We start from the raw sequence: 25,882 nt of genomic DNA on the forward strand, positions 1-25,882 counted from the left end.
GGGAAAACACAGTCATAGAAATTGAGGTTTTCTGTTGTGTATGTTACTTTTAAAAACTACTTAAATTTCCCTCAGTGTATTAAAATACCGGTTGTTTTCATATCAGATTATCTTCCCCTAAACGTGGAGCATATTTCTAAATCTTTAAACGGAAGACTTGTTCGCGGAAAATCATTTTATTGAACAAAATATCAAGGTTTTTATAAGAAATTTTGACGTTTTTCATAATTATTTTGAAAATGTTCCATCTTATAAGCATCCGAAGCACTCGATTGTATCCGTCGAGGTTGTCTGTGTCATATTCTATCTTATTCTGAAGAAATATGACAAAACTGCGCTGCCCCAACTGATATTCCGAGACGTTTCTATTATCTGTCAATTTAAACCCGTTTACGCTGTTATTTCGGCGTCCGCGGAATTATTTATATGGTTTTATTGGTAAAGCCCCGCTTTATCGGCTGAAAGAAAATTCGGCGTTAATATCTCCACAATTCACGAAAATAAAATGACTGTTCTATCCTGATGACCGAAAATAAATGCCTATTTTTCATAGTACTATCGGAAAAATGATCAGAAAATCATTTCGCGAAAATCTTGAAACATAATTCTTTCTGTGATTGATACGGAACATCATTGGTTTTAAATCCCCACAACATTAAAATCGTAGATTCATTCGTTTTGGGATAAATATGCTAACATTAACAAAAATTTAAGTGTTCTATTCTACTGACGTGGAGTGTATTCTTATTTACTAAAAATTAAAAATAAAAAATAATTAAAACAATAAGTTACAATGAATTTTCTCTTAGCCTCAACAAGTATATTCTTCTTCATGATGGGATATCTCAAATAAAACGCATGGATTTAAATTAAAACTTGTGACAAAATTAACCGGCAACAAGTAAGAACGGCGTTAAGTTTGGCCGTGCCGAACTTGTTATACCCTCCACCACGAGTTGTATTGAAGTAAAATGGAACAATTAGTTTCGTTTCGTTACTGAAGAAGACCAATTACCAAATTTCAGCAAATTTCATCAATATGTACCGACAAATTCCTGCGGAAAGTTTTAAGACTCAAACAAGACCAATTACCAAATTTCCGATATTTCGGTAAGATAATGTGGCTAAAACTTAAAATTCAAAAAATCAAGAGGTATTCTTCTAAGGGGGATAAAGGAAGACGTGAATTTCGGTGACGTCACAACCTTTAGAACTACGAAAATAGGGATGTACCGTTATATGGGGGCTGTATTAAATCGTGGACCTATACCGAGAAATTTCATGTGGAAAGTTTTATACCCCAAATGGAGACTAAACACAAAAATTCAGCCAATTCGGTGGAATATTGAGGCAACAACCTTCAAAATACAGAAAATCGGGAGGTACCGTTCAAGGCACGGACCTATACCGACAAAACTAGAGAGGAAAGTTGAATACCCGCAACGAACACTAAATACAGCCACTTCGATGGATTATTGTGGCCATAACATTCCAACTACCGAAATTCGGGAGGTACCGTTCTGTGGGGCTATATTAAGGTGTGGGGGAAAGTTTTATGCCAACAACAAAGACAAAGTACTAAATTTCAGCAATTTCAGAGGAATATTGAGGCCACAACCTTCAAAATAACGAAAGTCGGGAGCAGGGTTTCGGAGTCGAGCAATTTTGCTGGAGCCTGAGTCGAAAAAAATAACTCGACTCCCGGCAATTTTTTTGTACGTTATAGAAATGTAACATTAAATTCGGGACACCAAATTTTTTAACCAATCGGTATATTATACTAAGTTAGAGGGTGATTCACAGGATATCTATTACCCTTTGAAGTCAAATCTTTTCATCTATATTTTGATTACAAAATGCATGTTGAGAATATTTTATGGTCCAATCGATGCTTAAATTTTTTGAGAGCAAAAGTAAAATTCTATGATATTCGAATTGTAATTGGGCATTTAACGACTTCTGTACAAGTTCTACAAGTTTTCTATCAGAAGACCTACTGGTCTTCTCACAAAGGTCTATTTTGAAAAGCTTTTACATAAAACAAGTAAGCAAAGGCTATAGTCGGACAGGGCCGACCATGCAATACCCTACACCACCAACCTGCGAATTAGCTTTCAGCAAATCAAAATTCCTTTAGGACAAATATTATTGTAAGAAATTACTTTGTGGAGTCTGCCACCTTATCACATCGATTTTAAATAACAATGTAATAATTGTTCCACAAACATCCCAGAAGGGACAGGGAGTGCATCACGATTCATATTACATCAATCATATGGGGCCAACAGTTTATCGCCGAGTCCGAAAGGCGTGTCTTAAGACATCATCTGTAGAGAAGTTTTACATGCCTGAAATACTCAAAAAATGTCGCCAACTTCACTGAGGGATATTTTGCCATTGTTGCAAATTTGATGTTGGCTGGCCGGGAATCGAACCCCCGACCTTCAGCGTGCAAGGCGGGTGTGCATACAATTGAACCACGGTGGCACCAATAAATAATTTTACCATGGAAATTTGAGGAAGTTGATATAGCTTCACTCTGTGGCATAATATTAAAAACGAAGATACATACGTAATGATTTTTTGGCATTGATTATATTAAATGTATAGGACGTCTATTCTTTAAAAATCAAAATTTCAACGATGGCAAAATACCTCTCAGTAATTTTGGCGACATTTCAGTCATGAAAAATTTCTCTACAATTGGTGCCTTAGGACACGCCTTTCGGACTCCGCGATAAACAGTAGGTCCCATATCATCAGACAGCGTAATCATATGCAAATGCATATATGGTTAGGAATGTCGTAGAGGTAATGTGATTAGATAAAAACTCGTTTTATAATAAAATATAACGAATTAGTCTGGACCTATTTTTTGCATATTTTGTCATTTTTGCATTAAAATGAACATATGCAAGGATTTGTGGCCCAAATATCCCACAAATTGGCTGAAATGCTGTATTAAATCTCCGTTGGGGGTATAAAACTTTCGACCTGAAATTTATCGGTATAGGTCCACGGTCATATAGCTCCCATAGAACAGTACCTCCCGATATGTGGTATTTTGAAATGGCTGACATTTTTCATTAAGCCTTCGTTGGGGGTATAAAACTTTCCACTTGAAATTTGTCGTTATAGATCCGCGTCAACATATAGCTCCAATATAAAGATACCTCTCGATTTTCGGCATTTTGAAGGGTGTGGCCTCAATATCCCACTCAAATGGCTGACATATTCTATTAATTGTTCGTTGCGGGTATACAACTTTCAACCTGAAATTTGCAGGTTTTCTGTATTTTGTAGGTTATGGTCCCAATAACCCTCCGAAATGGCTGGAATTTGGTATTAAGTCTTCGTTGGGGGTATAAGATTTTCCACTTGAAACTTGTCGGTATAGATCTAAGTCTTAATATACCTCCCATAGAACGATATCTCCCCATTTTGAAGGTTGTGGCTGTGGTTACAGATTTCCCTATTTTATTGACTTGTCTGAGGAGAATTTTAACAGAAAAAATGTGCACACAAACATTTTAGAAGATATTATTGAAATATTTATTGCATACGAAAATTTGTAAAATACACGAATTTTTCTGTACCATATTTCGATTGCAATTTAATCAGAAGCCAAAAATATGCCCAGTCCCAAAGTTGGACAAAAGTAGAGGTTTTATAAAATTCCGCCGTCTACATATCACTGAGCTAATATTAATTGGGGTACACTCACTGATAGGAGTGGAACAGTTATATAAGTTAACAACATAAATGTTTCCCACCTCATAATAAATTGCTTACGATTACTACAAATGTTCTCACAGTCAATAAGTCAGTTAATGCAATAACAACAGATCAGGTTACAACACGCGCAGCCAAAATATGGAACATGAGCCACCAAAAATAACTTCAACACCTTCCCAAGCAATCAGGTAGCAACGAACCTTTCCCAGCCTATCGGATGACTGGTGGCGTGATCATAACAAAATGCAGACATAAACAAAAAGAATAGAATAAGTAGCTATCATTTAGAATTAAGTAAACTTAAGAAATCAGTTGCAAATTGGAAATAAATCAAACACAAGCGGAATAAAATTCGCTCCGGAACTTTTTAAAAAACAAATTTTATTAATAAATTTATTAATTTATATTATACATTTCTAATAAATGATCTTAAATTTGAAAATTGGCGTTCTTTAGTCCCTTCTGCTACATTTTTTACTTTTGGACAATTGGACAAGTAATACGCTAGGGCTCCACGCAATAAAAAAACTGGGAATTTCTCTGTCATGATAGAGACAAATTGTAGCATGGGAGGAAGATGTGGCCTTCTTCAGAAAACTCATTATATATTAGGCAGTAGGCCCGTTATCAAACACACATATTATTGCAATTTTTCATTTTCATTGCAATTTTCATCAAATGTCAGTAGTAATTTTTCCATATATAGGCGACTTTGCCGGTGTATGCCCTCCAGGAATTCAAAAATCGACCAAAAATATTTTTTTATTTTTCGTACAAAAGTAATGGTCCATTTCACCAGCTAAACAATATCAGATCTTCATCCAAAATTTAAGACATCTTCTTCGACCTAAACCCTTACCTCGTGCAGAATTTCGTGACTATCGAGCTATAATTGCGACCTCTAGCGTGCTTATGATTACACTAAAAGCAAAAAATGGGTATATTAGGCTGTAACTCTGTTATCTGATCACGTAATTCAACATAATTGGTATCAATGGAAAGAGCAAGAGTTGGCCTTCCAAATATTATTTACGTGAACGGAGTTTGTCTTCCAGGAATAAAGATATAACCGGTAACCGGTGGCCCATTCGAATTTTCGACGCGAGCGGACTATTATTGCGACCTACAGAGCACCTACAAAATCCAATAAAAATTATGTTTTTGGTCCATTTCACCCGCTAAATATTTCACGATCATCACCAATTAAAATAGCTCTATTCTGATCTATTCTGATGAGAAACCGACCTCCATACCAAATTTCCTGACGATCGGCCCATAATTGCGGCCTGGAGTTTGATTACAATTTATAATGGACAGACGGACACACGGACGGACGGACACACATCTCAAAATCGCTTTATCTCGCCGAGATATGACGATTGGTATACCACATTGGGGGTCTCCGACGAATATTTCGCGGTGTTAAATAAAATCTTAATTATTAGATGATTCTAATAAAATCTAGAAAGGACATCAGAATCTAGAAATTCATCGATCGATTTTATTTGTCATATTTTGTTGGACCGTTTTATGACAAAACGTTAGTATTTTAAGTCAAACATTAATAATTTGACTTTTTCTGTCCACCATTTCCGTAAAATCTAATATTTTTACAAAATCGATCGATGAAGGACTAGATTTTGATGTTCTTGATAAGCCCACAAAAATATATGGCAATGGGTTTAGTTTTTTGCCACAAAACTTCGTGATATTTTTCAAACTAAAATTCAGAAAGCAGATTTCGTAATGTTCTTTCAGATTTAGAAAATCAAAAAAGAGTTTCGTAGTTTTCTTGGATACAATTCATGGAAAATGCTTTTTAAGGCTCTCGAAGCATTCTAAAATGTTGGCTAACATCCATTTTTAAACCTTTTCATGAATGGCTTATAACGCTGTGAACCGAAATTTTGGAGGGTGGAAAATTCCTTTTGGGTATGAAAGCCCTTGATGAGTATATACAGAAACCCAAATGGCAGATCCGCCGTGAGTCGAACTTTTGAGATATGGCGTGATGAATTTTTCACTGGAAACCCTATAAGCCATCATAAATTAGCGTTATATCTTTGTTCGCTGTTGATTTGGCTTATTCTTGATATGACATGTCTTCAGTCAAATCTTATGAGGATCTTTTTTGTAGAACATTTCGACCTTCTAACTCGCTTCCTTCCATGTCCTTTTCGTCCTTTATTTCAGGAAACGCAATAAAAGTACCACAAGATGACGTTTTTCAGCTTCGAAATGTTCTGCAAAAATGACGCTCAGAAAATTTTAGGTTTGGCTCATTGACAACTAATTGATTTTGTAGCGTTTTCATAGTCATTTTTGACAAAAAGTGCGCTTAACAATTCATTGGAACATTGTGAAGATGTCAAATGCTTCCTTCATATTGTTTCAGCAGTATTTTATGTCACTCTTTTTACATCATGTGTATCAAACACCGTTGAAACGAACACATTGGCAATTCGTGGTGAATTTTTGATATATTTATTAATTGATCCTTAAAAAATATTCTAGATACACCGTGATAGAAACATTAGACAACAAACGCATGTTCAGATAAATTGTGTATCATATTCAAGCGAATATTTTTTTCAAAGATATCATGACGACAAATTTCAAATTTTGGGAGATATGGTGCAACCAATACCAAAACTGTGGCATTTTTAGATATGGCATACATTTTATAGCGCTAATGCAGTTTTTCGAGTCGAATTTTTGCAAAAATATTTTTTTTGTTCCCTTATTTTTAAGTTTGCTAAAAAGGTCAAAACAAAATTCGAATTGGTTTCCAAAATATAGCTCCGATTTGTTCGAAAAAATCAATATTTAGCAAATTTTTAGATGAGAACATAAAATCTTAGCTTGATCTGACAAAACAATAGCCAACTAGTGTTTTAGTCGTTTGGGTCTGTACTTTCATAAAATCCTCGGTAGAAGTTGTTTGCACACGAAGTTGATGATAGGGAAAAATTCAAGTGGATTTGCTAAATATGGCAGATTTTAGCAGTTTTTGACGCAACCAAATTAATTTTACGTCATTATTTTCTCCTACTGTTTAATAACAAATTTGTCTAAAATAGTATAAGAATATTTTGGTGAACTCAGTGAGACAAATTTCTAATTGACTTTAAGATATAGGGCACGCAAAACCTTCCACACATTTTGTCCAATAGACATTTTTTCATGCACATCCATTGAGTGTAATGCCTCGAGACCTCTATATAGCTCAAAAATGATATACCAATATTCAATATTCATTACGGAATTCATATTTAATAGTGGAATGATATCACATGAAGAAGTAATTCAGATTTCATTACAAGTTTCTCTCAAAAAGAGTATATTTCCACCAAAATTTTGAGAACATTTCCTAAAAAACTTATTAATAATGCACATTTTTTGAACAAACTTCAGAAAAAATATAAGTTTTCTTATATGTTTTCATTTCATTTGAAATCTTCAATCATAAAAAATGTTTATGAGAAAGAAAATATGTAATAATTTGTTACAGTAGCTTAACAAATTTTGTTCGACCAAACCATTTCGGGTGGGTTCTGGGCCCCCTGTGACCCCCCCCCCCCCACCTGCGTACGTCCATGTGGGGGCTATATTAAGACCCCCTATACTGTCAAATTTTATATGTAAAGTTTTATACCCCAAAAGGAGACTAAACACCAAAATTCAGCCAATTCGGTGGAACAACCTTCAAAATACAGAAAATCGGGGGTACCGTTCAAGGCAGAGACATATCCCAACAATACTAGAGGGGAAAGTTTAATACCCCCAACGAACACTAAATACCAAATTACAGCCGCTTCGATGGAGGTACCGTTCAGTGGGGCTATATTAAGGCGTGATGTAAAGTTTTATGCCAACAACAAAGACAAAGTACAAAATTTCGGCAGTTTTGGAGAAATATTGAGGCCACAACCTTCAAAATACCGAAAGTCGGGAGCAGGGTTTCGAAATCGGAATCTATGAGTCGGTGTCGAGCAATTTTGCTGGAGTCGCAGTCTGAGTCGAAAAAATAACTCGACTCCCACTCCGGGCAATTTTTTTGTACGTTATAGAAATATTACATTAAATTCGGGACACCAAATTTTTTTAAAAAATCATTATTTATTTTAAAGGAAAGGTCTATTTTGAAGGGCTTTTACATAAAATTAAATAAAATCTTAATTATTAGATGATTCTAATAAAATCTAGAAAGGACATCAGAATCTAGAAATTCATCGATCGATTTTATTTGTCATATTTTGTTGGACCGTTTTATGACAAAACGTTAGTTTTTTAAGCCAAACATTAATAATTTGACTTTTTCTGTCCACCATTTCCGTAAAATCTAATATTTTTACAAAATCGATCGATGAAGGACTAGATTTTGATGTTCTTGATAAGCCCACAAAAATATATGGCAATGGGTTTAGTTTTTTGCCACAAAACTTCGTGATATTTTTCAAATTAAAATTCAGAAAGCAGATTTCGTAATGTTCTTTCAGATTTAGAAAATCAAAAAAGAGTTTCGTAGTTTTCTTGGATAAAATTCATGAAAAATGTTTTTTAAGGCTCTCGAAGCATTCTAAAATGTTGGCTAACATCCATTTTTAAACCTTTTCATGAATGGCTTATAACACTGTGAACCGAAATTTTGGGGGGTGGAAAATTCCTTTTGGGTATGAAAGCCCTTGATGAGTATATACAGAAACCCAAATGGCAGATCCGCCGTGAGTCGAACTTTTGAGATATGGCGTGATGAATTTTTCACTGGAAACCCTATAAGCCATCATAAATTAGCGTTATATCTTTGTTCGCTGTTGATTTTGCTTATTCTTGATATGACATGTCTTCAGTCAAATCTTATGAGGATCTTTTTTGTAGAACATTTCGACCTTATAACTCGCTTCCTTCCATGTCCTTTTCGTCCTTTATTTCAGGAAACGCAATAAAAGTACCACAAGATGACATTATTCAGCTTCGAAATGTTCTGCAAAAATGTCGCTCAGAAAATTTTAGGTATGACTCTCATTGACAACTAATCGATTTTGTGGCGTTTTCATAGTCATTTTTGAAATAAAGGACGAAAAGGACATGGAAGGAAGCGAGTTAGAAGGTCGAAATGTTCTACAAAAAAGATCCTCATAAGATTTGACTGAAGACATGTCATATCAAGAATAAGCAAAATCAACAGCGAACAAAGATATAACGCTAATTTATGATGGCTTATAGGGTTTCCAGTGAAAAACCCATCACGCCATAACTCAAAAGTTCGACTCACGGCGGATCTGCCATTTGAGTTTCTGTATATACTGATCAAGGGCTTTCATACCCAAAAGGAATTTTCCACCCCCCAGCCTCGAGCTCCATTTTGTTGCACAGTGTAATTTTTACCGCATTAAGTCTATATGTTGATACAGTCCAGTATCAACTAAATTTTGGGAGGAAGTTTTATACCCCTAATGAAGATTAAATATCAAATTTCCGCCATTTCTGTGGAATATTGAGGCCACAACCTGCAAAATACCAAAATTCGGGAGTTACCGATCTATGGGGCTATATGAAAGAGTGGATCTATACCGACAAAATTCTGGGGGAAAGTTTTATATCCTCAGCGAAGATTTAATACCAAATTTCAGCCATCAAAATACCGAAAATATGGAGGTACTGTTCTATGGGGGTTATATGAAGGCGTGAACCTATACCAAAAAAATTCTAGGGGAAAGTTTTATAGCCCCAGCGAAGACTAAATACCAAACTTTAGCCATTTCGGAGGAATATTGAGCCCACATCCTTCAAAATACCGAAAATCTGGAGGTACCGTACTATGGGGGATGTATATAATCGTGGACCTATACCAACTATGTAAGCATATCCGGTATATCATATTAAGAATCTATGACTTCCCTCGATGACGTAATTACAGCTTAAAGTACTCAAAATATGAAATTTTTACAAGGTCCGTCGTATGTTTTCTGTATTTTTTGATACATATTCACCATAATTATTTCAAAAACTGATTGTATCGAACGCACAAAATCTCATTAATATATTAGTGTCGAAAAACCCACAAAAAATGGTTGTTTGTATCCGGAAATAACGAAATTCTGGGTAAAACTGGTAAAACCTGATTTCGAGCTATATCTCAGGAACGATAGCTGATGGATAAAAACCTCGACCGGATTTGAAAATAACTCGCCGATTTCATTTAAAAACAACAACAACTTCGGTTGAAACTTTCAACTTTTACAATTTTTTTTTGAGCAGTGTAATTCTAGCCATGTTTTTAGACCGAGCTATCTGTTATTTGACATCTGAGGCTCTCAGCAGTCATGAGGACGCACGTAAGGGCGCCCACTGAGTTGTTTTTGCATTTGCTTCTCTCTCTCACTTACAGTGTAAGTGTATGAAAACAAACAATAAACATCATATGGTTGTTGTTTTCTTCACTCATACATACACACATACTAAAACATTGATGGCAATTCTTGGGCGACGCTGGTATAGACCCCCCATAAAACAGTGCCTTTCGATGTTGGGTATTTTGATGATTTTATTTACATTTTGCGATCCAACTATCTGTAGTTAGACAATTGAGGTTCCATGTGGTCACAAAACATTCCCACCAAAAATTGTGAACATGCGACCACTGGGAACTACATTTTTTGACCCAACTATCCGTAACAAAAAACTTGAAGTGGTACCATAACTTGTCAAACCAAAAATTGTCAACGTAGGTTGATGTTTTGATGGGTAACGTTTCCGATATTTTGCGGATTTTAGTTACGTTTTTGACAAACTCGCTTTTTATGTGAAATTTGAAGTTCGAAGGGGACGCAAAACTTATACACCAAAAATTGTCAACAAGGCCCCATGTAAGAGTACCTCCCGATTTTTGGTATTTTCAGAATTTTAGCTAAAATTGTTAACCAAACTATATGTAATTTGCTATTTGAAGTTCCCTGCAGTCACGAAACTTTTCCAAGACATCAATAAATGTATCATATAAATGTACTCCCGTTTTTAAGTTTATTGAGGATTGTTGCAACATTTTTTACGAAGCTATTTGTGATTTGATTATTAAAGGTCCAAGTGATCACACAACTTCTCCGCCACAAATTGTCAAGATAGGTCCATGTTTTGTTATTGCCCACATACAACGGCACCTCCCGATTTTCGGCATTTTCATTATTTTAGCTAAGTTTGGCGACCCAACTAGGTTCCCAGTGGTCATAAAACATCTCCACAAAAATTATGAACGTAGATCCATGCTGTAGGCGATTTTAGGCATTTTGAGGATTCAATCTACGATGTTTAACCCAACTACCAATATAACGGTACCATTCGTTTTTTTGTTATTTTGAGGATTTTAGCTAAATTTTCTACGTAACTACGTTTTATTTGAATATTTGAGGTTCAAAGTGGTCGCAAAACTTCTACACCAAAAATGTCAAACGAACTACATGTAATTGGACGTTTCAGGTTCCCAGTGACTAATCTTCACTACCAAAAGCTGTCAACATAAGCCCATGTTTTTCTATAGGACGCATATAACGGTACCTCTCGATTTGCGGTATTGAGAATTTTAGCTACATTTTAGGACCGAACTACCTGTTATTTTACATTTGAGGTTTCCAATAGTCACAAAACTTAACCACCAAAAATTGTCAACATAGGTCTATGTTTTGATATAAACCCCATGCAATCCCGATTTTTGGTATTTTTGAGGATTTTAGCTACATTTGTTGAGTGAAGTACCTGTTACTTGACATTTGAGGTTCCCAATGAACATAAGACTTCTCTAACATGAATTTTCAAAGTAGGTCTATGTTTTTTAATAGGTCCAATATAACGGTACCTCCCGATTCATATTAGGGATTTATCTATATGTTATGACTGACATTTGACATCTGAAGTTCGTAGTAGTCTCAAAGCTTCTCTATTAAAAGTTGTCAACACAGGTCTATATTTTGGCAATATTGTCTGACCGAACTTCCTGTTATTTGATATTTGAAGTTCCCAGTGTCACAAAATTTCTACACAAAAATTGTTAACACAATTGTTAGAAGTTATGGCTCCGAAGCATGGGTACTTGCGCAAGCATATAAGGCAGTGCTTGGTGTGTTTGAGAGGAAAATTCTTCGAAAGATCTACGGGTCGATTTGCGCTGATATCAACGACGTATGAACCACGAGTATATAAGCTATACAAAGACATGAATATAGTTAAACGTATCGAGATGCAACGATTGCGTTGGCTAGGCCATATCATAAGAATGAGCGATGATGAATCCGCTAAAAAGGCGAATGAATACATGCCACATGGCGGTGCACGCAGAATCGGCAGGCCTAAGCTTCAATGGAGCATACAAATGGATGAAGAAATGAAAAGGCGCGGTATTTCAGAAAGCGAAGCGAAAAACAGAGAGAATTGGAGATCTTTTCTTAGTTCGGTCTATGAAAGAAATGTTCTGTGATGGGCCAGCTAAGTAAGTAAGTACATATAAGGATACCTCCCGATTTCGGTAATTTGACAATTGAGGTTTCCAATAGTCACGAAACTTCTATACCAAGAATTGCCAGCATAGGTCCATATGATAACTCAATGTTTATATCCTCCCGATATTCGTTTTTTGGGGAATTTAGCAAAATTTTTTGACCAAACTGTCTGTAATTTGACATTTTTATACCCTCCACCATAATATGGAGAGTATAATTAAATTTGTCATTCCGTTGGTAACACATCGAAATTTTCATCGGAGACTCTATAAAGTATATACGTATATTCTTGATCAGGGTAAAATTCTATATCGATATAACCATGTCCATCTGTCCGTTCGTCTGTTGAAATCAAGATACAGCAACCAATTTTTAAGAAAGAGCTTTGTGATTTGGTGCGGAAGTTCCTATTACTCCTAAGATGTTTGGTATTTTAAATGGGTTTTATCGGTCCACGTTTTCATATAGGTCCCATAGAACGGTACTCTCCGATTTTCGGTATTTTGAAGGTTTTAGCCGCATTATCTCACCGAAATGGCTAAAATTAGGTACTTAGTCTTCGTTGGGGGTATAAAACTTTCCCCCAGAAAATTTTTGGTATATTGCCATTCATATTGCCCCATAGAACTGTACCTCCCGATTTTCGGTATTTTGAAGGTTGTGGCCACAATATTCCATCGAAATGGCTGAAATTTGGTATTTTGTCTTCATTTGGGGTACTAAACGTTCCATAAGAAATGTGTCGGTACAGGCCTATGCCTTAGTAGAGCCCCCATAGAACTGTTCCACCCTATTTCCGGTATTTTGAAGGTTGTGGCCTCAATATTCCATCGAAATGGCTGAAATTTGGTCTCCATTTGGTGTATTAAACGTTCCATATTAAATTTCATATAGCCCCCATAGAACGGTAGCACCCGTTTGGTATTTTGAAGGTTTTAGCTCGTTATCATACCGAAGTGGCTGAAATTTTATAGTTAGTCTTCATTGGGGGGTATAAAACTTCTCGAAGGAATTTGTCGGTATAGGTCCACGTCTTCATATAGCCCCCATAGAACGGTACCTTTCGATTTTAAGTAATGGGTTTAAGGTTGAGGCCACAACACACCGTAATGGCTGGAATTTGGTATTTAGTCTTTGTTGGAGGTAAAAGCTTTTCTGACTGAAATTCATCCCATAGAACGGTACTTCCCGATTTTTATAATTCTGAAGGCTGCGACGCCAATAACCCACCGAAAGACAGAAATTTGTTGTTTAGTCTTCCATGGGGTTATAAAATATGTCAAAAAAATTATCAGTATAGGTCCGCGGGTATATCCCGCCTAGAAGCGTACCTCTTGATTTTCGGTATTTTGAAGGTTTTACCGAAATATCGGAAATTTCGTATTTAGTCTTCTTTGAGTCTAAAAACTTTCCGCCAGAAATTTGTAGGTATACATCCACGTTTTGGTATAGGCTCCATGGAACGGTACCTTCCCGAATTTCGGTATTTTGAAGTTTGGCTACATTGTTTTACCGAACTTGCTGAAATTTGGTATTTAGTCTTCTTCATAAACGAAAGGAAATTAATTGTTCCATTTGACTTCAATACAACTCGTGGTGGAGGGTATAACAAGTTCGGCCTAGCCGAACTTAACGTTGTTCGTACTTATTTGATACATTTTCTGACCTAATTTAGGCGTTTAGCTTATCAGTGGTCGAAAAAATTCTCCACCTAAAACTGTGGGCAGGAAAAGAAGCAAATTATTCCATTTTGGGATATAATATTTTATGGTGGAACTGAACTTAGCGATTTTTTACTTGTGTTTTCCTTTGGGAATCCGTTTACTTTTTATTTTGCATCTATGCTTCGTCATGGTCCTGAATATAGTACTGGGTTTAATATTCACAGCAGGGAGAATACAACATTCTTGTGGAATTCGTTTAAATGGCACTCTGCGATTTTACTTCCATATAACTTGCCGTACTGCAAATAGCTTCCCATGCTCCTCAGACAATTTTCAAATTTGCTGCTGCATCGCTTCTACAACGCAATTTCTCTAAAACACCGAGTACTCGTAGATCTTATTTAGATAAAAATGCAATAAATATTTTCTCCATGTGGTCAGACAACAAAATATGTGCAAGTGTATGTGCGTTTGTGAATGTGGTTGTGTGATTGGTCGTTCATCAGATATAGGAAAAACGAGTTGAAAACAAGTAAAAAAGCATTAAGTTCGGCCGGGCCGAACTTTTCATACCCTCCACCATAAAATATTCATTCCTGTCCCAACTTTAAGTGAGTACGTTAAAATATCAGATAATGTACATAAAATGCTTCATTCGGGAGGCCCTTTTTTATGGTGCCTATATCTAACTGTTGACAATTTTTGGTGGGCTAGAAATTGGGAGGTACTGTTATATGGGGGTTATAATAATACATGGGCCTATGTTGACAGTTTTTGATGGAAGCCTTTAGTGTCAAATAACTCCTAATTCGGTTAAAAAATTTAGCTAGAATCCTCAAAATATCGAAAATCGGTAGATAACGTGGGAACTTCAAATGTCATTAACAGCTAGTTCGGAGGTATCTGGGCTATACGAAAATATGAACTTAAATGAATAATTTTTGTTGCAGATTTTTTGTTGACTTTTAAATTTCAAATTACAGAAAGTTACGGAAAATCGGCAGGTTTGTTTTGGGGCTATACAAAAACATGGACCTACGTTCGGTTAAACATTTTAAGTAAAATCCTCAAAGTACCGAAAATCGGGAAGTATCGTTATATTGGGGCCATGTTGAAAATTGTTGATGCAGATGTGTGGTGACCACTACAACCTTCAAATGTCAAATTTCAGTTAGTTCTGTTAAAAATTGTAGCTAAAATTGCCAAATTACTGAAAATTGGGAGGTACCGTTATATGGGAGCTATATCCGAACATGGACCTATGTTGACAATTTTTGATGGAGAGGTGTTGTGACCACTACGAACTTCAAATGTCAAATTACTGCTAGTTCGGTTTAATATTGTAGCTAAAATCATCAAATTACTGAAAATCGGGAGGTACCGATATATGGGGGCTTTCTTGACAATTTTTGGTGGAGAGGTGTGGTGACCACTAAGAATTTCAAATGTCAAATGTTCAAATTACAGATAATTCGGTTAAAAGTTGTTGGTAAAATTCTCAAAATACCTGAAATCGGGCGGTAACGTTATATGGGGGCTATTCCAAAACATGGACCTATGTCCACTAGTTATATAAGTTTATTGACATTTAAGAACCCTAAATGTCAATTAATAGCTAAATCGGTCTGAAAATGTAGATAAAAACGTCAAAATGCCGTAAATCGGGGGTACCGTTATATGGGGGCTATACCAAAACGTGGACCTAGGTCCACAACTTTTGTAATATAAGTTTAGTTACACTTAAGAACCCTAAATGTCAAATTATAGCTATATCGGTCTGAAAATGTAGCTAAAAACGTCAAAATACCGTAAATCGGGGGGTACCGTTATATGGGGGCTATACCAAAACGTGGACCTATGCCCACTAGTTTTGTCACATAAGTTTATTGACATTTAAGAACTTCAAATGTCAAATTATAGCTTCATCGGTCTAAAAATGTAGCTAAAAACGTCAAAATACCGTAAATCGGGGGTACCGTTATATGGGGGCTATACCAAAACGTGAACCTATGTCCACAACTTTCGTTATATATGTTTATTGATACTTAAGAACCCTAAATGTCAAATTATAGCTAAATCGGTCTAAAAATGTAGCTAAAGACGTCAAAATACCGCAAATCGGGGTTACCGTTATATGGGGGCTATACCAAAACGTGGACCTATGTCCACAAGTTTTGTTATATATGTTTATTGACACTTAAGAACCCTAAATGTCAAATTATAGCTAAATCGGTCTGAAAATGTAGCTAAAACCGTCAAAATACCGTAAATCGGGGGGTACCGTTATATGGGGGCTATACCAAAACGTGGACCTATGTCCACAACTTCTAATATATAAGTTTATTAACACTTAAGAACCCTAAATGTCAAATTATAGCTACATCGGTCCGATAATGTAGCTAAAAACGTCAAAATACCGTATATCGGGGGGTACCGTTATATGGGGGCTATACCAAAACGTGGACCTATGTCGACAACTTTTGTTATATAAGTTTACTGATATTTAGGAAACCTAAATATCGAATTATAGCTAAATCGGTCTAAAAATGTAGCTAAAAACGTCAAAATACCGCAAATCGGGGGATACCGTTATATGGGGGCTATACCAAAACGTGGACCTATGTCCACAAGTTTTGTTGTATATGTCTATTGACACTAAAGAACCCTAAATGTCAAATTATAGCCAAATCGGTCTGAAAATGTAGCTAAAAACGTCAAAATACCGTAAATCGGGGGGTACCGTTATATGGGGGCTATACCAAAACGTGGACCGATATATGAACTTAAATGAATAATTTTTGTTGCAGATTTTTTGTTGACTTTTAAATTTCAAATTACAGAAAGTTCGTCCAGAAAATAAAGCTAAGGTACGGAAAATCGGCAGGTTTGTTTTGGGGCTATACAAAAACATGGACCTACGTTCGGTTAAACATTTTAAGTAAAATCCTCAAAGTACCGAAAATCGGGAAGTATCGTTATATTGGGGCCATGTTGAAAATTGTTGATGCAGATGTGTGGTGACCACTACAACCTTCAAATGTCAAATTTCAGTTAGTTCTGTTAAAAATTGTAGCTAAAATTGCCAAATTACTGAAAATTGGGAGGTACCGTTATATGGGAGCTATATCCGAACATGGACCTATGTTGACAATTTTTGATGGAGAGGTGTTGTGACCACTACGAACTTCAAATGTCAAATTACTGCTAGTTCGGTTTAATATTGTAGCTAAAATCATCAAATTACTGAAAATCGGGAGGTACCGATATATGGGGGCTTTCTTGACAATTTTTGGTGGAGAGGTGTGGTGACCACTAAGAATTTCAAATGTCAAATGTTCAAATTACAGATAATTCGGTTAAAAGTTGTTGGTAAAATTCTCAAAATACCTGAAATCGGGCGGTAACGTTATATGGGGGCTATTCCAAAACATGGACCTATGTCCACTAGTTATATAAGTTTATTGACATTTAAGAACCCTAAATGTCAATTAATAGCTAAATCGGTCTGAAAATGTAGATAAAAACGTCAAAATGCCGTAAATCGGGGGTACCGTTATATGGGGGCTATACCAAAACGTGGACCTAGGTCCACAACTTTTGTAATATAAGTTTAGTTACACTTAAGAACCCTAAATGTCAAATTATAGCTATATCGGTCTGAAAATGTAGCTAAAAACGTCAAAATACCGTAAATCGGGGGGTACCGTTATATGGGGGCTATACCAAAACGTGGACCTATGCCCACAAGTTTTGTCACATAAGTTTATTGACATTTAAGAACTTCAAATGTCAAATTATAGCTTCATCGGTCTAAAAATGTAGCTAAAAACGTCAAAATACCGTAAATCGGGGGTACCGTTATATGGGGGCTATACCAAAACGTGAACCTATGTCCACAACTTTCGTTATATATGTTTATTGATACTTAAGAACCCTAAATGTCAAATTATAGCTAAATCGGTCTAAAAATGTAGCTAAAGACGTCAAAATACCGCAAATCGGGGTTACCGTTATATGGGGGCTATACCAAAACGTGGACCTATGTCCACAAGTTTTGTTATATATGTTTATTGACACTTAAGAACCCTAAATGTCAAATTATAGCTAAATCGGTCTGAAAATGTAGCTAAAACCGTCAAAATACCGTAAATCGGGGGGTACCGTTATATGGGGGCTATACCAAAACGTGGACCTATGTCCACAACTTCTAATATATAAGTTTATTAACACTTAAGAACCCTAAATGTCAAATTATAGCTACATCGGTCCGATAATGTAGCTAAAAACGTCAAAATACCGTATATCGGGGGGTACCGTTATATGGGGGCTATACCAAAACGTGGACCTATGTCGACAACTTTTGTTATATAAGTTTACTGATATTTAGGAAACCTAAATATCGAATTATAGCTAAATCGGTCTAAAAATGTAGCTAAAAACGTCAAAATACCGCAAATCGGGGGATACCGTTATATGGGGGCTATACCAAAACGTGGACCTATGTCCACAAGTTTTGTTGTATATGTCTATTGACACTTAAGAACCCTAAATGTCAAATTATAGCCAAATCGGTCTGAAAATGTAGCTAAAAACGTCAAAATACCGTAAATCGGGGGGTACCGTTATATGGGGGCTATACCAAAACGTGGACCGATATAGCCCATCATCGAACTTGACCTGCCTGCAAACAAAAGACGCATTTTCCCAAAATTTCAGAGTCCTATCTCCATTTTTGTGGATGCTAGAGTGATTACCACAGACGGACGGACGGACGGACGGACGGACGGACGTGCTCAGATCGACTTAGAATTTTACCCTGATCAAGAATATATATACTTTATAGGGTCGCAAATGAGTATTTCAATGCGTTACAAACGGAAAAACAAACTTAATATACCCTCCATACTATGGTGGAGGGTATAAAAACCAAAGTAGCTACTTTTTAACTATATTAAAGAACGCCACTGGCCAACAGAATAAGCTTTGGGGTGAGATTTTGCGAAAGCTGATTTTGTTTTTGTTAGATTGGCAAACAAACCACAATAGTTTTAAGTTTGGATATTGGATAACAGAACGAACATAAACTATTGTGGACTAACTTAAAACTACACGAGTAAAGCAATCAAATAGTTGACCATGGCAGCAGCTAGCAGTAGTAAAAGTAGAATATAAAACTGGGACATAAAACAAATCGATTTAAACGAGAATAACAAATGGACAAAGTCTATAATGGAATGGATTAAAATGAAGTTTTAAATTTGTAGCTATGGTGGATGTGAATATGTTAAGAGGGAAAGGCGTGGGATCAAATTAGGGAGGATGGGGTGACCATTTCCTTAAAAATGTCATATGACACAACAAGAACCTGCAAACAAAATAGTCATTGAAAAGATTTGTTATATGCTCAAAACATTGCTATTCTCCTTTTTTACATTACGTGTTTGAATATTAAGGAAATTTTCAACTCAACAATTTATCGATACAATGTCATTGGAACTTTGTTACAGTGGGTCATAATTTTCAATAGTTGGCCAGAAAGTCACGTTTTCTCGTTTTCCAGGAAATCATGCAAATCACACACACACAAATAAGCAACACACACCAACCAACACAAAAATAGATAAAAGCCAATGCAACATCTAATCCATACTCCACAAATGTTGTATGAAACCAATAAATTTCATAAGGATGTTTTTTATCCTTTTTTCTTCTCAATATTAAGCGTATGTTATTTTCCGAATGTGGATTTTTGGATTTTTTTCAGAAAGCATTAAATTCGGCAAAGAGTATTGGAAATGTTGCTGACTCTGAATTAAAGAGAAGACAATATTGGTTTTACGGTAAAACAGGGATGTTAAAAAGACTAACAACATATACGTTGGGTTAATATTCTAGTCTGGCAGAGGCAAATAATAAATGTCAAATTAGGTCAAACGAGGATTTTGTTTAATTTGCAATTATGTGGTTGTTTGGTAGAATGGGTACATATATTAGACATAGTACATATATCAGAGTTTGGGTGGATTTCGGCTTATTTATAAAATAAAATAAATTTGATTGGAATATAATAGTTTAATTTGCCATAAATCAATTATTTCGTTACAAAACGGATTTTGTTAACATGACCGAACATTTGATTGTCCCTCCAATTAAATTTAATTCGGATTAAATATAATTATATTATCATGGTGCGTATACCATTGAGGCATTTTGTTTTGGTGGCTTAGCATTGATATCTGTACACATTTATTTTATGATGCTATCGCATTACAGATTGGTTTTAGGATTAAAGTGCATTTTAGGGAGCAGCCGTTCTGTCTCTGTCATGTACTTTCCAAGTACATCCGTAAGCATCGATTTCTCTATAAGTAGTGTAGTCATTCAAGGTTCAGTTTAGCACTTTATGTTCACTAAGAAATTTGTGATGCTCGTCATTGTAAGGGGTTCATTCGAATTGGCCAATTTGGGTATAAAATATTCAGTATAGCTCTACGCATTTCATTTCCGGTATTTTGAAGGTTGTGGCCTCAATGCCGCTATTGCTGAAGTTTAGTATTTAGTCTTCATTGGGGGTATATAAGTTTCCAGCAGAAGTTTGTAAATATAGGTAAACGTCTTCAGATTGACACCACTCCGTGCTCAGATTTACACCACTCCGGGGTCAAATTGACACCGTATGTGCTCAAGTTGACACCACTCGGTGTCATTATTTTTTATCGATTCCATTACAAGTGTTTTTTATGTCTTATTAAACGAAACAATTCAAACTATACGCTTATAATATAAAGAAAATAGTAAATTAATGTATATAAAATAAATAAATGTAAGATATAAATGAAATAGGGAGGGAATATCCACAAAATTAATAAAAGATGTCACATTAGCGGATTTTATATCATCCACAGTATTGATATTATACAAATGGAGTGAAAATCCATGGAAGATGACACCACTATGTGGAAAGAGTATTATAAGATTTTGGTAAAAATTCATGTAACACCGCGAAATATTCTTCGGAGACCCCCAATATGATATACCAACCTTCATATATCGATGAGATAAAGCGATTTTGAGATGTGTGTCCGTCCATCCCTACGTCCGCCTGTCCATTATAAATTGTAATCAAACTCCAGGCCGCAAATATGGACCGATCGTCAAGAAATTTTTGGAGGTCGGGTTCTGACCAGAATAGATCCCTATTATTATTGGTGATGATCGTGAAATATTTAGCGAATGAAAAGGACCAAAACCATAACATTTATCCAATTTTGTAGCGGTTCTGCAGTCGCAATAATTGTCCGATCAACGCGAAATTTTAAATAAGGTAAGAGTATATGACAATGAAGAAGCTTGCAATTTGAGATGGCGATCAGATATTATTTAGAGGGTTAAATGGAGCACAAGTTTTGGGTAAAAATTGTGAAAATTTTTAATATACGTCTTATATCTTTATTCCCAGAAAAGACATTCCGGGCAAGTAAGCTATACTTGAAAGAGGAACGCTTGATGTGTTGGTGTACATGATAAAATAACAGAGTTACAGCCTAATATACCCAGTTATTTGTTTGCAGTATAATCATTAACACGCTAAAGTTCGCAATTATAGCGCAGTAGTCCAGAAATTTTGCACCAGGTGAAAGTTTATGTAGAAGAAGATACCTACGATTTTGGATGATTATCTGATATTATTTAGCGGGTGAAATGGACCATTACTTTTGTATAAAAAATAAAAAATCGTATATATGTTATTTCCTGGAGGGCATATACCGGCAAAGTATCCTACATATGGGAAATTAACTACTGACCTTTCCCCCTTAATGGAAATTGCAATAACGTGTCTACTAGATAACGGGCCTACTGCCAAATATATAAAGGGTTTGTGTAGAGAACCACACTTTCCCATCCCCAGTTTCTGCATTATTGCAAATTACATGGTGCCCTAGCGTATTAATTGTCCAATTGAATTTTTATATATACATTTCAGCATGGGTCGCTTTGCCGCCTTTTTTGAAAACGATTTCCCAGCCAGCCAACATCAAATTTTCAACGGTGACAAAATACCCGTCAGAAATGTTGGCAACATATTCTTAGTATTTCAGCTATGTAAAATTTCTCTTCAAGTGATGTTTTAGGACACGCCGTTCGGACTAGGAGATAAGCTGTGGGTCCCATATCATTGAGCGAATATGAATCGGGGTACACTCACCCATTGATATGAGAGAAGTCTCCCTTGTCCCTTCTGGAATGTTTGTGAAACAATTATTATAAAGGGTGTTTTTTAAGCTAGATAGAACTTTAAATTGTAAAAAGTAACACAAAAAATTAAATTTTGATGAAACTTTTTTTTATTTGTTTCAGTATACTCTGACAAATCATCATGAATAGACTCACGCTTGAACAACGCTACGAAATTATCCAAATTTACTTTGAAAATCAGTCTAGAGCAGTTGGCAAATTACCCGTTGTTTTATCGCAAAATTGTGTTCAGCGATGAGGCGCATTTTTGGCTTAACGGGTTTGTTAATAAGCAAAATTGCCGCATATGGAGTGAGACCAATCCAAAAGAGACCCTACAGACTCCATTACATCCAGAAAAATGCACCGTATGGTGCGGTTTTCACACTGGTGGCATCATCGGACCTTATTTCTTCAAAAATGAGGCCGGAGCTCGCGTTACGGTCAATGGAGATCGTTACCGCACCATGATCAATGATTTTTTGTTTGAAAATATGGATGACATTGATCCGGAGGAGATGTGATTTCAACAGGATGGCGCTACGTGCCATACGGCGAACGCAACCATCGACTTATTGAAATCAAAATTTGGCGATAAGTTGATTTCGAGAAGTGGACCTGTCAATTGGCCTCCAAGGTCGTGCGATTTGACACCTCTCGATTATTTCCTACGTGAAGTCACTGGTTTATGCTGATAAACCAGCAACAATTGATGCCTTGGAGGCCAGCATTGTTCGTGTTATACGTGACATACGGCCAGCAGTGCTCGAAAAAGTGGCCAAAAATTGGACGTCCAGAATGCACTTCGTCAAGAACAGCCGCGGTGCCCATATGCCCGAAATCATTTTCAAATGTTAATGTCACGTATTGATCTTTCGAATAAAAAAACACCCTATATTATTATTTACGCTTGCTAGAATCCACAAAGTTAGTTTTTAAAATAAGTTTATTTGTTCCATAAAGAAATTTTGATTTGTGTCAAGCTAATTCCCAGGGGTAGTGGTGTAGGGTATCACATAGTCGGCCCCGTCCGCTACAGAGCCGCTACAAAATTGGATAAATATTATGTTTTTGGGCCATTTCACCCGCTAAATATTTCCATATCCACCTGACCAAAATTTTTAAGTTAATGTTAGCGAAAATTTATTATTTAGCAATGATTTAAACTATATTTTAGGCTTATTTTACTGATGAAATAATTTTCATTACTATTTTTTAATTAAAATGGCGTAAGATTTTTTGGCCAATTTCCCCTTGTTTCAGGCTTCAATTTTTCACTCCAGAGTATGGTCAATTTTTCAGTTTCGGAAGTTCAGGTGTCCAATCGGTTTGATTGTCATAAAGAAACCAACTATCGTTATTTCCCTAAAGATATTTTGGTGTCCAATCGTAGATCTTATCACAAAGAATTTCTGAAGGCCGATAGTGGTTTTCCTGATAAAAAAATATTCTGAGCAATAGTGGGCCTATCAATCATGAAATTCTAGTACCTAATCGCGGGTATGTAAATGACGAAATCTATTGCCCAAATCGTGCATGTAAATAGACTATTTTGGCGTCCAATCGTCGGACTTCTCATAAATTGATCAGGAACTAGGAAAACTCTGGCAACCAGTCTTGAATTATTTTAAAATGAAATTCTGGCGTCCAATCCAAGATCAATACATGTATACATTCTTTTAGCAAAAATCCATGAACAAAATGTTTCCCAATCTACATTTTTTATACTCTCAGCCTTTAGTCAAAATAAACCTCATCGAAATAATGGTTTTAGGGCCAAAGTGTGTTTGGAAAAAATCTGTTTCAGAAAACTTGAAGTCGACTTAGCTATGTTCGTCCGTCTTGGTGGAGGACACGATGATTCTCGAAACGCTTTCCTTTTTTGCAACAAGTGTTCTCGGGGCCACTGATACAGTACAAGTTTTTCAGGGGCAAGTCCATAATTTCAGAGAAATTGGCCCGAAAGCTGTAAAGAACACCTACGGCCGTCATGTGTAGTGACTGGTGCGCACGACAACTTTCGAACCTTATACTGCGGTACATCCTTCAAAAACCATCAAAATAGTTGTTAAATGCAGTTTAAGGTCTGTCCTCGATCTTTAGAAATGTTTACTGAAGGTATTCCTTGTGTTAAAACGGTATTGCGTTTTTCGTGGGCAAGTCCATATTTCCTGAAAAAAAATGAAAAATATTCCGTGACGAACTGAAATGACTGGTGGGAGCAAAATCGTTTAAAAGGAATGACTTCCAAAGTAAAATCTACTTCCAAAATGAAATATGTCGGTCCGGTCCATTTCTTCAGGTACCTTCTCCGCAACACTTGTGATCAATGATATAATCCACATTTTGTCGCCAAGTTCATACGTCCGAAAATGGCTACATAATTCTGAAAATCTCCTAATACATAGCTTTGGGTTAAAGGATTTTGGTTGTGTGGCCCCTATTCGATCTGTCCATAGATGAAAATTTCAGTTCACACAGACTCAGGGTATATTCCTGTCCGCAAAGCCACTGATTCTTGTTGAGATTTTGACGAAGAAGAGAATCTGTTTCCGATCAGTTTTTTTTTCGTTTGTCGTCACCAAGTCCTTTGTCAAAGAAGGAAAAAGGAACATTTCTACAAATGTGTATCCATAATTCCCAAAATACAATTCAAAGAGTAACACTATGCAATACTGAAAATGCAAACAACTTCTAGTATGAATTTTTTGAAAATAAATATTTAGACTACAAAAACCTTCGTAGGGTTTTGACCTGTCAGATCCAGTTCGGATTTTAAGGCATCATCTAAACCGGGCCAAATCTACACGTTTTTGCATTTATCAGGCCTTTATCTCAGAAACGAATAGGAATTTGGCCTTGCTGTCTTTAGCAATATTGTAGACCTGTACTAGTAGAAATTATCTTCTGAAAAACCCACATAAGAAAAACTCCATCTACGGCATCAAAATCTATAAAATATAGACAATTTTACATAACTGCTGAAATTCTGGTAAGTATGGGCTAAACTATTGGGAGCTGAACCAAGTAACCTTTTGCAAAAATCTTACAAATAAAGTTCTCAACAACTCTTTAGAACATTCTGAAACTCTAAAAAGCTTACTTCACGTTGTTTCAGCAGTATTTTGCATCATATCTTTTACAACACGTATTTCAGTTCACACCAACAGTTTATTCTCGCATTTCGGATTTCACTACATTATTGATATTTTTATTAAATCGTCGTTGAAAAATTTGCTGAAAACAACAGCATAGAGGCATTTTACAACAATGTTCTGAAGAGTTGTGTATTACATTCCAGGGAATATTTTTCCAAAAGATACGATGCGAAATATATAAAAATTGTGGAATTTTTGCATATATTTTAAAATTTGAGGCAATAAATGCAGTTTTTCTGAAAACAACAGCATAGAGGCATTTTACAACAATGTTCTGAAGAGTTGTGTATTACATTCCAGGGAATATTTTTCCAAAAGATACGATGCGAAATATATAAAAATTGTGGAATTTTTGCATATATTTTAAAATTTGAGGCAATAAATGCAGTTTTTCGAGTTCATTATTTCTCCAAATATTTTATTCTTGTCCTTATCTACAAATTTGCTTCAGAGGTCAGAAGAAGATTCGCATTGGTTTCAGAGATATAGCGCCGAACTTCTTTAAAAACTCAATATTTAACCATGTTTAGATGGGGCCATAAAATCCGAGCTGGATCTGGCACAACAAAACCCAACTAAGGTTTCTTGTCCTTTGGGT

This window comes from Musca autumnalis, unplaced genomic scaffold, assembly GCF_047663935.1.
Source record: "Musca autumnalis isolate F117 unplaced genomic scaffold, ASM4766393v1 scaffold_1, whole genome shotgun sequence".
Classification (NCBI taxonomy): domain Eukaryota; kingdom Metazoa; phylum Arthropoda; class Insecta; order Diptera; family Muscidae; genus Musca; species Musca autumnalis.